Source organism: Pleurodeles waltl, chromosome 12 (genome assembly GCF_031143425.1).
Source record: "Pleurodeles waltl isolate 20211129_DDA chromosome 12, aPleWal1.hap1.20221129, whole genome shotgun sequence".
Lineage (NCBI taxonomy): Eukaryota > Metazoa > Chordata > Amphibia > Caudata > Salamandridae > Pleurodeles > Pleurodeles waltl.
Window position 1 is genome coordinate 7,356,585 of NC_090451.1, and position 11,298 is coordinate 7,367,882.

Below are 11,298 nucleotides of genomic sequence, written 5' to 3' on the forward strand. Positions count from 1 at the left end.
GCATCACTATCGAGAATCTGTTCACCTGAGTTATGTTCCTCTTATCCCCACGCATCTAATAATCAGCTCTTGGTCTCCCTCCACCTCTCACGAGACATAGTCTGAGGCAGTGTCTCCATCTTGGAGAGACAATCCCTTGCACTTGTGTTGTTCTACTGGCACTGCCGGCTTGAGCTTTGGTCAGCAGTGGCAAAAGAAGGACTAATGGAAAGTGAACGTATACTGGAGCAACAGAGTGTATGGATTTATAAGAGCTTGATTAAATGAGAAAAAAGAGTTTAGTTGAGAGAATAAATGCAACCTGGCCCGTACGGGGATTGAACCCGCGACAGTGGCGTTATTAGCACCACGCTCTAACCAACTGAGCTAACCGGCCATGAGTACTAAATCTATCCTTTTTCCATGTAATGCAGATAGATAGAAGAGTTGGTCTCACTATCGCAATTCCTTCATACTTTTCTCCTTCCGCCCCCTGTCTGGATTTCAATAACAAGAGCTGTGGAGTGCTGCACGCCAGCCTCAGTGCCTCTTCTTTCACTCAATCTCACTGTGTGCTGTGATATCTTTGTAACATCGCTTGTTGCCGGAAAAAAAGGAAAGGATGGATAGTATTTTTATTCTTTTACAACAAAACCCAAAATGCATCGGCTTGCTTGCTCATTAAGTTTACAAGGCCAGCTGCTTTTGAGATATTATAATTATAGTGGTTATTCGGCGTTGGAGGTAAGAGAGTTTTTTTTAGGTCTGGCCGTTCCTTCTGCTTCAAATTACTTGAGCTCATGTCAACAAAGTAACAACAAAACATAGCCAACGGTTCGTTGCTCAAGCCTTCCCTACTTCGCCTTCCCATGTCTCTCCTGCCGACCGCAGTGCAGGAAATCTGAGTTTGCATTTGCGCGAAGAGACGTACAACACAAGAAGGCGTGCTTTTGTGCGCCGGGCACCACCCGGCCTGTGCATTCCTCACTGTCGTGAGATAAGTTTACTCAGCAGAGCATGACGCTGCAATTGGTTAGTAGGGCAGGCCTGACCAGAATAGTATATTTGGGGTCATGTATTTGATTGCATTTTTAAAACAGTAACAGAACTTAACTGCAATGTTTAAATAGGTCTAGACATATTTAAACAGTGTCAATTTAATAGAAGAATTGTGGACAATTCAGAGGGGAGGCACCAATGTTTTTTTTCCCCATTGGGTGGATGCGGCGTTAAAGAGTTTGAAGACCACTGGTCTAAGTGGACACTAATATACCTGGATGCTCCTGAATCCTCGCAACAGATGGCAGCAAACCTGGCTGGAGAGCTACTGTGTTGGACTGATCCTGTCGATTCAAGTGGTCTTTCCTAGAGAGTCGGAGGTCATGGAAATAGATGGAGTTGATGGTAATCTTCAGGGCTTTGAAGTTTTCCCATCATCATCTGTCTCAAAAAAATGTGCTAGTAAAGACAGAGAATAAGGTAGCTGTCTTTTACATTAACCAACAGTGAAGCATGCATTCAAAATCCCTCAATGCAATAGCAGAACAATTGGGTTATTGGGCAGAGATCAACCTGTTGCACACGTCGGCAGTACACATCAAGGGCACCGACAATGTGATGGCAGACAGCTGGAGGTTTTCCAATTTTGCTGGAGTTGACGTTATCTAGGTCGTTGTTTTGAGAGATATGCCGAGAGTTTGTGAAACCCTTTCTGGATCTCTTTTCAAACAAGGACAATGCTCATCTTTGTCGATTCTGATCCAGGCTTCCGGAACCAGGAGCCTAGGTAGTGGACGTATTGGTGATAAAGTGGCTGAGAAGTCTCCTTTATACATTCCCCCACTTTTTATTGATCCAGATGGTTCTCTTCAAGTCTCAGCAGGGGGGAGGGAACTTTATTCTTGTGGGCCATTATTGGCCAAAGATGTCATGGTTTCCTCTTCTGAACCCCTGGCTCTTCTACCTCCTTGAGTACTGCTCAAGTGTGTCTCTCTCAGAACGTCGTCCCTGACCTTCTTGCTCCAACTCACTCTATCGCTTTGGAGGTTGAGAAGTCTGGACTGCTAGCAAAGGGTCTTTCCTCTTCCTTAGTGGAGTTAATTCAGCACTCCAGCAGGCCTTCTACTTCGAAGTCTTACTCAAGGAACTGGAAGTCTTTTGAGACGTGATGTTCTGCTCATGATCTTTTGGCACCTACCTGTAGTTTGTCTGCTATTTTGCATTTTCTTCTGAATGGGTTTCACTTGAATCTCTTTCCACTCTGAAAGCTCATTGCTTTGCAATAAAGGTTTTTAGGGACTTTTCTGTACCTTCGTCGATGTTACAATCTTTGGTGTCTAGACTGTTCTGATCTTTTGTCAATTGTAAGACCAGTTGAAAAATCCCTTTTCCCCAACTCAGAATCTTCCTACTCTTTTATAGGCTTTGCAATTTTATCTCTTTGAGGATCTGGATACTGTAGACATAAAGATTGTTTCCTATAAAGTTATTTTCCTATTTCCTATCACCTTGCTGAGAACAATTGGGGAGCTGGCAGCCTTAAAATGCTGTCCTCTCTTCATTTGATACTTTGGAAGATGGGGTAACTATAAGGCCTAGCCTTACCTTTGCTGCAAAGGTTAAGTCTATTTTTGATAGATCTTAGGAAATAATTCTTCCTTCTTTCATTCCCTCTCCTTTTTCTCCGGAGGAACATTTGCTGAATACACTTGATGTTTAAAGAGCTCTTTTCATTCATGTCACCTGGCCTCTGCAGTTCAGGAAAACCGACTCCTTGTTTGTGACTTTTGGACAGCCTGGAAAAGACAAGAAGGTGACTTTTATGTCTCTGAGTAGGTGGATTAAGTTGTCAATTTTTCTGGCTTTGCAAGGCTTTTTAGAATATCTTCCAGTTCAGGGATGGTCTACGAGAGGAATGGCCACCTCCTGGGTTGAATTCCAGTGAGTAACAATCTAGGAAATTCCTAGGGTGGCTACTTGGTCCTCAGAGCATACATTTGTCAAGCATTATGGCTTAATAATTTTTCTGTTTTGCATTTGAGTACCAATGTTTTGAACTCTGCATTACCCTTAGTCCATCTTGTCTTTGTCACAAACATTACATCCTGCCCACCTTCCCATCAGTCCTTTGGCAAGGGCTTGGCACCCAGGTTGGGTGCATGGGGCTAGCATTTAAGGATCCTCCTGTTCTTTCTTCCTGTTGGAAGGTGACATCACCTTACTTTGTAATGACTGTCACAAGGACGCAATGGACTAAGGCTAATGAAGATTACCAATAAGTAACCAACGCATCACCATTCTTTCTGAATGTGCGTGGCTCATTCCGCAGGACTTGTTCTTTGTATGATTCCTGGATTTTCAGAAGCCCTTTGATGGCAGCACCCCCACACTGAAAATTGTTTCAGCACCACTGTACAAGGGTCAGTTGTCATGCTCATCTGCGGCGTAAATTTGCATTGAATTAGTCTAACTCCCCAGGCCTTGTCTTTTGCTCAATTTGCCTTTGTGAGTTTTCTCCCAATCACTGTCGACTTCCTTTAATCTTTCTTTCTTCTTTTACTTCACCTTCGCCTTCAGTGTATCTTTCGGCCCTCTTAAGAGACACACCCCCTTGTAGCCACTTCTATACTTCTGTCACCTAATTATTTTCCTATCCTTTCCCCTGTAACGTTGCTGATCCTAGCTATAGCATCACTATCCAGAATCTGTTCACCTGAGTTATGTTCCTCTTATCCCCACGCATCTAATAATCAGCTCTTGGTCTCCCTCCACCTCTCACGAGACATAGTCTGAGGCAGTGTCTCCATCTTGGAGAGACAATCCCTTGCACTTGTGTTGTTCTACTGGCACTGCCGGCTTGAGCTTTGGTCAGCAGTGGCAAAAGAAGGACTAATGGAAAGTGAACGTATACTGGAGCAACAGAGTGTATGGATTTATAAGAGCTTGATTAAATGAGAAAAAAAGAGTTTAGTTGAGAGAAAAAATGCAACCTGGCCCGTACAGGGATTGAACCCGCGACCTTGGCGTTATTAGCACCACGCTCTAACCAACTGAGCTAACCGGCCATGAGTACTAAAGATATCCTTTTTCCATGTAATGCAGATAGATAGAAGAGTTGGTCTCCCTATTGCAATTCCTTCATACTTTTCTCCTTCCGCCCCCTGTCTGGATTTCAATAACAAGAGCTGTGGAGTGCTGCACGCCAGCCTCAGTGCCTCTTCTTTCACTCAATCTCACTGTGTGCTGTGATATCTTTGTAACATCGATTGTTGCCGGAAAAAAAGGAAAGGATGGATAGTATTTTTATTCTTTTACAACAAAACCCAAAATGCATCGGCTTGCTTGCTCATTAAGTTTACAAGGCCAGCTGCTTTTGAGATATTATAATTATAGTGGTTATTCGGCGTTGGAGGTAAGAGAGTTTTTTTTAGGTCTGGCCGTTCCTTCTGCTTCAAATTACTTGAGCTCATGTCAACAAAGTAACAACAAAACATAGCCAACGGTTCGTTGCTCAAGCCTTCCCTACTGCGCCTTCCCATGTCTCTCCTCCCGACCACAGTGCAGGAAATCTGAGTTTGCATTTGCGCGAAGAGACGTACAACACAAGAAGGCGCGCTTTTGTGCGCCGGGCACCACCCGGCCTGTGCATTCCTCACTGTTGTGAGATCAGTTTACTCAGCAGAGCATGACGCTGCAATTGGTTAGTAGGGCAGGCCTGACCAGAATAGTATATTTGGGGTCATGTATTTGATTGCATTTTTAAAACAGTAACAGAACTTAACTGCAATGTTTAAATAGGTCTATACATATTTAAACAGTGTCAATTTAATAGAAGAATTGTGGACAATTCAGAGGGGAGGCACCAATTTTTTTTTTTCCCATTGGGTGGATGCGGCATTAAAGAGTTTGAAGACCACTGGTCTAAGTGGACACTAATATACCTGGATGCTCCTGAATCCTCGCAACAGATGGCAGCAAACCTGGCTGGAGAGCTACTGTGTTGGACTGATCCTGTCGATTCAAGTGGTCTTTCCTAGAGAGTCGGAGGTCATGGAAATAGATGGAGTTGATGGTAATCTTCAGGGCTTTGAAGTTTTCCCATCATCATCTGTCTCAAAAACATGTGCTAGTAAAGACAGAGAATAAGGTAGCTGTCTTTTACATTAACCAACAGTGAAGCATGCATTCAAAATCCCTCAATGCAATAGCAGAACAATTGGGTTATTGGGCAGAGATCAACCTGTTGCACACGTCGGCAGTACACATCAAGGGCACCGACAATGTGATGGCAGACAGCTGGAGGTTTCCAAATTTGCTGGAGTTGACGTTATCCAGGTCGTTGTTTTGAGAGATATGCCGAGAGTTTGTGAAACCCTTTCTGGATCTCTTTTCAAACAAGGACAATGCTCATCTTTGTCGATTCTGATCCAGGCTTCCGGAACAAGGAGCCTAGGTAGTGGACGTATTGGTGATAAAGTGGCTGAGAAGTCTCCTTTATACATTCCCCCACTTTTTATTGATCCAGATGGTTCTCTTCAAGTCTCAGCAGGGGGAGGGAACTTTATTCTTGTGGGCCCTTATTGGCCAGAGATGTCATGGTTTCCTCTTCTGAACCCCTGGCTCTTCTACCTCCTTGAGTACTGCTCAAGTGTGTCTCTCTCAGAACGTCGTCCCTGACCTTCTTGCTCCAACTCACTCTATCGCTTTGGAGGTTGAGAAGTCTGGACTGCTAGCAAAGGGTCTTTCCTCTTCCTTAGTGGAGTTAATTCAGCACTCCAGCAGGCCTTCTACTTCGAAGTCTTACTCAAAGAACTGGAAGTCTTTTGAGACGTGATGTTCTGCTCATGATCTTTTGGCACCTACCTGTAGTTTGTCTGCTATTTTGCATTTTCTTCTGAATGGGTTTCAGTTGAATCTCTTTCCACTCTGAAAGCTCATTGCTTTGCGATAAAGGTTTTTTGGGACTTTTTTGTACCTTCGTCGATGTTACAATCTTTGGTGTCTAGACTGTTCTGATCTTTTGTCAATTGTAAGACCAGTTGAAAAATCCCTTTTCTCCAACTCAGAATCTTCCTACTCTTTTATAGGCTTTGCAATTTTATCTCTTTGAGGATCTGGACACTGTAGACATAAAGATTGTTTCCTATAAAGTTATTTTCCTATTTCCTATCACCTTCCTGAAAACAATTAGGGAGCTGGGAGCCTTAAAATGCTGTCCTCTCTTCAGTTGATACTTTGGAAGATGGGGTAACTTTAAGGCCTAGCCTTACCTTTGCTGCAAAGGTTAAGTCTATTTTTGATAGAACTTAGGAAATAATTCTTCCTTCTTTCATTCCCTCTCCTTCCTCTCCGGAGGAACATTTGCTGAATACACTTGATGTTTAAAGATCTCTTTTCATTTATGTCACCAGGCCTCTGCAGTTCAGGAAAACCGACTCCTTGTTTGTGACTTTTGGACAGCCTGGAAAAGACAAGAAGGTGACTTTTATGACTCTGAGTAGGTGGATTAAGTTGTCAATTTGTCTGACTTTGCAAGGCTTTTTAGAATATCTTCCAGTTCAGGGATGGTCTACGAGAGGAATGGCCATCTCCTGGGTTGAATTCCAGTGAGTAACAATCTAGAAAATTCCTAGGGTGGCTACTTGGTCCTCAGAGCATACATTTGTCAAGCATTATGGCTTAATAATTTTTCTGTTTTGCATTTGAGTACCAATGTTTTGAACTCTGCATTACCCTTAGTCCATCTTGTCTTTGTCACAAACATTACATCCTGCCCACCTTCCCATCAGTCCTTTGGCAAGGGCTTGGCACCCAGGTTGGGTGCATGGGGCTAGCATTTAAGGAGCCTCCTGTTCTTTCTTCCTGTTGGAAGGTGACATCACCTTACTTTGTAATGACTGTCACAAGGACGCAATGGACTAAGGCTAATGAAGATTACCAATAAGTAACCAACGCATCACCATTCTTTCTGAATGTGCGTGGCTCATTCCGCAGGACTTGTTCTTTGTATGATTCCTGGATTTTCAGAAGCCCTTTGATGGCAGCACCCCCACACTGAAAATTGTTTCAGCACCACTGTACAAGGGTCAGTTGTCATGCTAATCTGCGGCGTAAATTTGCATTGAAGTAGTCTAACTCCCCAGGCCTTGTCTTTTGCTCAATTTGCCTTTGTGAGTTTTCTCTCAATCGCTGTCGACTTCCTTTGATCTTTCTTTCTTCTTTTACTTCACCTTCGCCTTCAGTGTATCTTTCGGCCCTCTTAAGAGACACACCCCCTTGTAGCCACTTCTATACTTCTGTCACCTAATTATTTTCCTATCCTTTCCCCTGTAACGTTGCTGATCCTAGCTATAGCATCACTATCCAGAATCTGTTCACCTGAGTTATGTTCCTCTTATCCCCACGCATCTAATAATCAGCTCTTGGTCTCCCTCCACCTCTCACGAGACATAGTCTGAGGCAGTGTCTCCATCTTGGAGAGACAATCCCTTGCACTTGTGTTGTTCTACTGGCACTGCCGGCTTGAGCTTTGGTCAGCAGTGGCAAAAGAAGGACTAATGGAAAGTGAACGTATACTGGAGCAACAGAGTGTATGGATTTATAAGAGCTTGATTAAATGAGAAAAAAGAGTTTAGTTGAGAGAAAAAATGCAACCTGGCCCGTCCGGGGATTGAACCCGCGACCGTGGCGTTATTAGCACCACGCTCTATCCAACTGAGCTAACCGGCCATGAATGCTAAATCTATCCTTTTTCCATGTAATGCAGATAGATAGAAGAGTTGGTCTCACTATCGCAATTCCTTCATACTTTTCTCCTTCCGCCCCCTGTCTGGATTTCAATAACAAGAGCTGTGGAGTGCTGCACGCCAGCCTCAGTGCCTCTTCTTTCACTCAATCTCACTGTGTGCTGTGATATCTTTGTAACATCGCTTGTTGCCGGAAAAAAAGGAAAGGATGGATAGTATTTTTATTCTTTTACAACAAAACCCAAAATGCATCGGCTTGCTTGCTCATTAAGTTTACAAGGCCAGCTGCTTTTGAGATATTATAATTATAGTGGTTATTCGGCGTTGGAGGTTAGAGAGTTTTTTTTAGGTCTGGCCGTTCCTTCTGCTTCAAATTACTTGAGCTCATGTCAACAAAGTAACAACAAAACATAGCCAACGGTTCGTTGCTCAAGCCTTCCCTACTTCGCCTTCCCATGTCTCTCCTGCCGACCACAGTGCAGGAAATCTGAGTTTGCATTTGCGCGAAGAGACGTACAACACAAGAAGGCGCGCTTTTGTGCGCCGGGCACCACCCGGCCTGTGCATTCCTCACTGTCGTGAGATAAGTTTACTCAGCAGAGCATGACGCTGCAATTGGTTAGTAGGGCAGGCCTGACCAGAATAGTATATTTGGGGTCATGTATTTGATTGCATTTTTAAAACAGTAACAGAACTTAACTGCAATGTTTAAATAGGTCTGGACATATTTAAACAGTGTCAATTTAATAGAAGAATTGTGGACAATTCAGAAGGGAGGCACCAATGTTTTTTTTCCCCATTGGGTGGATGCGGCATTAAAGAGTTTGAAGACCACTGGTCTAAGTGGACACTAATATACCTGGATGCTCCTGAATCCTCGCAACAGATGGCAGCAAACCTGGCTGGAGAGCTACTGTGTTGGACTGATCCTGTCGATTCAAGTGGTCTTTCCTAGAGAGTCGGAGGTCATGGAAATAGATGGAGTTGATGGTAATCTTCAGGGCTTTGAAGTTTTCCCATCATCATCTGTCTCAAAAAAATGTGCTAGTAAAGACAGAGAATAAGGTAGCTGTCTTTTACATTAACCAACAGTGAAGCACGCATTCAAAATCCCTCAATGCAATAGCAGCAATTGGGTTATTGGGCAGAGATCAACCTGTTGCACACGTCGGCAGTACACATCAAGGGCACCGACAATGTGATGGCAGACAGCTGGAGGTTTTCCAATTTTGCTGGAGTTGACGTTATCTAGGTCGTTGTTTTGAGAGATATGCCGAGAGTTTGTGAAACCCTTTCTGGATCTCTTTTCAAACAAGGACAATGCTCATCTTTGTCGATTCTGATCCAGGCTTCCGGAACCAGGAGCCTAGGTAGTGGACGTATTGGTGATAAAGTGGCTGAGAAGTCTCCTTTATACATTCCCCCACTTTTTATTGATCCAGATGGATCTCTTCAAGTCTCAGCAGGGGGGAGGGAACTTTATTCTTGTGGGCCCTTATTGGCCAGAGATGTCATGGTTTCCTCTTCTGAACCCCTGGCTCTTCTACCTCCTTGAGTACTGCTCACGTGTGTCTCTCTCAGAACGTCGTCCCTGACCTTCTTGCTCCAACTCACTCTATCGCTTTGGAGGTTGAGAAGTCTGGACTGCTAGCAAAGGGTCTTTCCTCTTCCTTAGTGGAGTTAATTCAGCACTCCAGCAGGCCTTCTACTTTGAAGTCTTACTCAAAGAACTGGAAGTCTTTTGAGACGTGATGTTCTGCTCATGATTTTTTGGCACCTACCTGTAGTTTGTCTGCTATTTTGCATTTTCTTCTGAATGGGTTTCAGTTGAATCTCTTTCCACTCTGAAAGCTCATTGCTTTGCGATAAAGGTTTTTAGGGACTTTTCTGTACCTTCGTCGATATTACAATCTTTGGTGTCTAGACTGTTCTGATCTTTTGTCAATTGTAAGACCAGTTGAAAAATCCCTTTTCTCCAACTCAGAATCTTCCTACTCTTTTATAGGCTTTGCAATTTTATCTCTTTGAGGATCTGGACACTGTAGACATAAAGATTGTTTCCTATAAAGTTATTTTCCTATATCCTATCACCTTCCTGAGAACAATTGGGGAGCTGGGAGCCTTAAAATGCTGTCCTCTCTTCAGTTGATACTTTGGAAGATGGGGTAACTTTAAGGCCTAGCCTTACCTTTCCTGCAACGGTTAAGTCTATTTTTGATAGATCTTAGGAAATAATTCTTCCTTCTTTCATTTCCTCTCCTTCCTCTCCGGAGGAACATTTGCTGAATACACTTGATGTTTAAAGAGCTCTTTTCATTTATGTCACCAGGCCTCTGCAGTTCAGGAAAACCGACTCCTTGTTTGTGACTTTTGGACAGCCTGGAAAAGACAAGAAGGTGACTTTTATGACTCTGAGTAGGTGGATTAAGTTGTCAATTTTTCTGGCTTTGCAAGGCTTTTTAGAATATCTTCCAGTTCAGGGATGGTCTACGAGAGGAATGGCCACCTCCTGGGTTGAATTCCAGTGAGTAACAATCTAGGGAATTCCTAGGGTGGCTACTTGGTCCTCAGAGCATACATTTGTCAAGCATTATGGCTTAATAATTTTTCTGTTTTGCATTTGAGTACCAATGTTTTGAACTCTGCATTACCCTTATTCCATCTTGTCTTTGTCACAAACATTACATCCTGCCCACCTTCCCATCAGTCCTTTGGCAAGGGCTTGGCACCCAGGTTGGGTGCATGGGGCTAGCATTTAAGGATCCTCCTGTTCTTTCTTCCTGTTGGAAGGTGACATCACCTTACTTTGTAATGACTGTCACAAGGACGCAATGGACTAAGGCTAATGAAGATTACCAATAAGTAACCAACGCATCACCATTCTTTCTGAATGTGCGTGGCTCATTCCGCAGGACTTGTTCTTTGTATGATTCCTGGATTTTCAGAAGCCCTTTGATGGCAGCACCCCCACACTGAAAATTGTTTCAGCACCACTGTACAAGGGTCAGTTGTCATTCTCATCTGCGGCGTAAATTTGCATTGAAGTAGTCTAACTCCCCAGGCTTTGTCTTTTGCTCAATTTGCCTTTGTGAGTTTTCTCTCAAACACTGTCGACTTCCTTTGATCTTTCTTTCTTCTTTTACTTCACCTTCACCTTCAGTGTATCTTTCTGCCCTCTTAAGAGACACACCCCCTTGTAGCCACTTCTATACTTCTGTCACCTAATTATTTTCCTATCCTTTCCCCTGTAACGTTGCTGATCCTAGCTATAGCATCACTATCCAGAATCTGTTCACCTGAGTTATGTTCCACTTATCCCCACGCATCTAATAATCAGCTCTTGGTCTCCCTCCACCTCTCACGAGACATAGTCTGAGGCAGTGTCTCCATCTTGGAGAGACAATCCCTTGCACTTGTGTTGTTCTACTGGCACTGCCGGCTTGAGCTTTGGTCATCAGTGGCAAAAGAAGGACTAATGGAAAGTGAACGTATACTGGAGCAACAGAGTGTATGGATTTATAAGAGCTTGATTAAATGAGAAAAAAAGAGTTTAGTTGAGAGAAAAAATGCAACC

The 11,298-nt window shown here is 43.5% G+C and overlaps 3 non-coding genes across 3 annotated transcripts; all 3 read right to left on the reverse strand.

The window, feature by feature from the left end:
• Positions 1–302: 302 nt before the first annotated feature.
• Positions 303–376, reverse strand: TRNAI-AAU (transfer RNA isoleucine (anticodon AAU)). The gene has a single exon. It is a non-coding gene; the product is annotated as a tRNA-Ile (tRNA).
• Positions 377–3,969: 3,593 nt separating this feature from the next.
• On the reverse strand, positions 3,970–4,043 carry TRNAI-AAU (transfer RNA isoleucine (anticodon AAU)). Its single transcript has one exon. It is a non-coding gene; the product is annotated as a tRNA-Ile (tRNA).
• Positions 4,044–7,633: 3,590 nt separating this feature from the next.
• On the reverse strand, positions 7,634–7,707 carry TRNAI-AAU (transfer RNA isoleucine (anticodon AAU)). Its single transcript has one exon. It is a non-coding gene; the product is annotated as a tRNA-Ile (tRNA).
• Between the last annotated feature and the right edge of the window lie 3,591 nt (positions 7,708–11,298).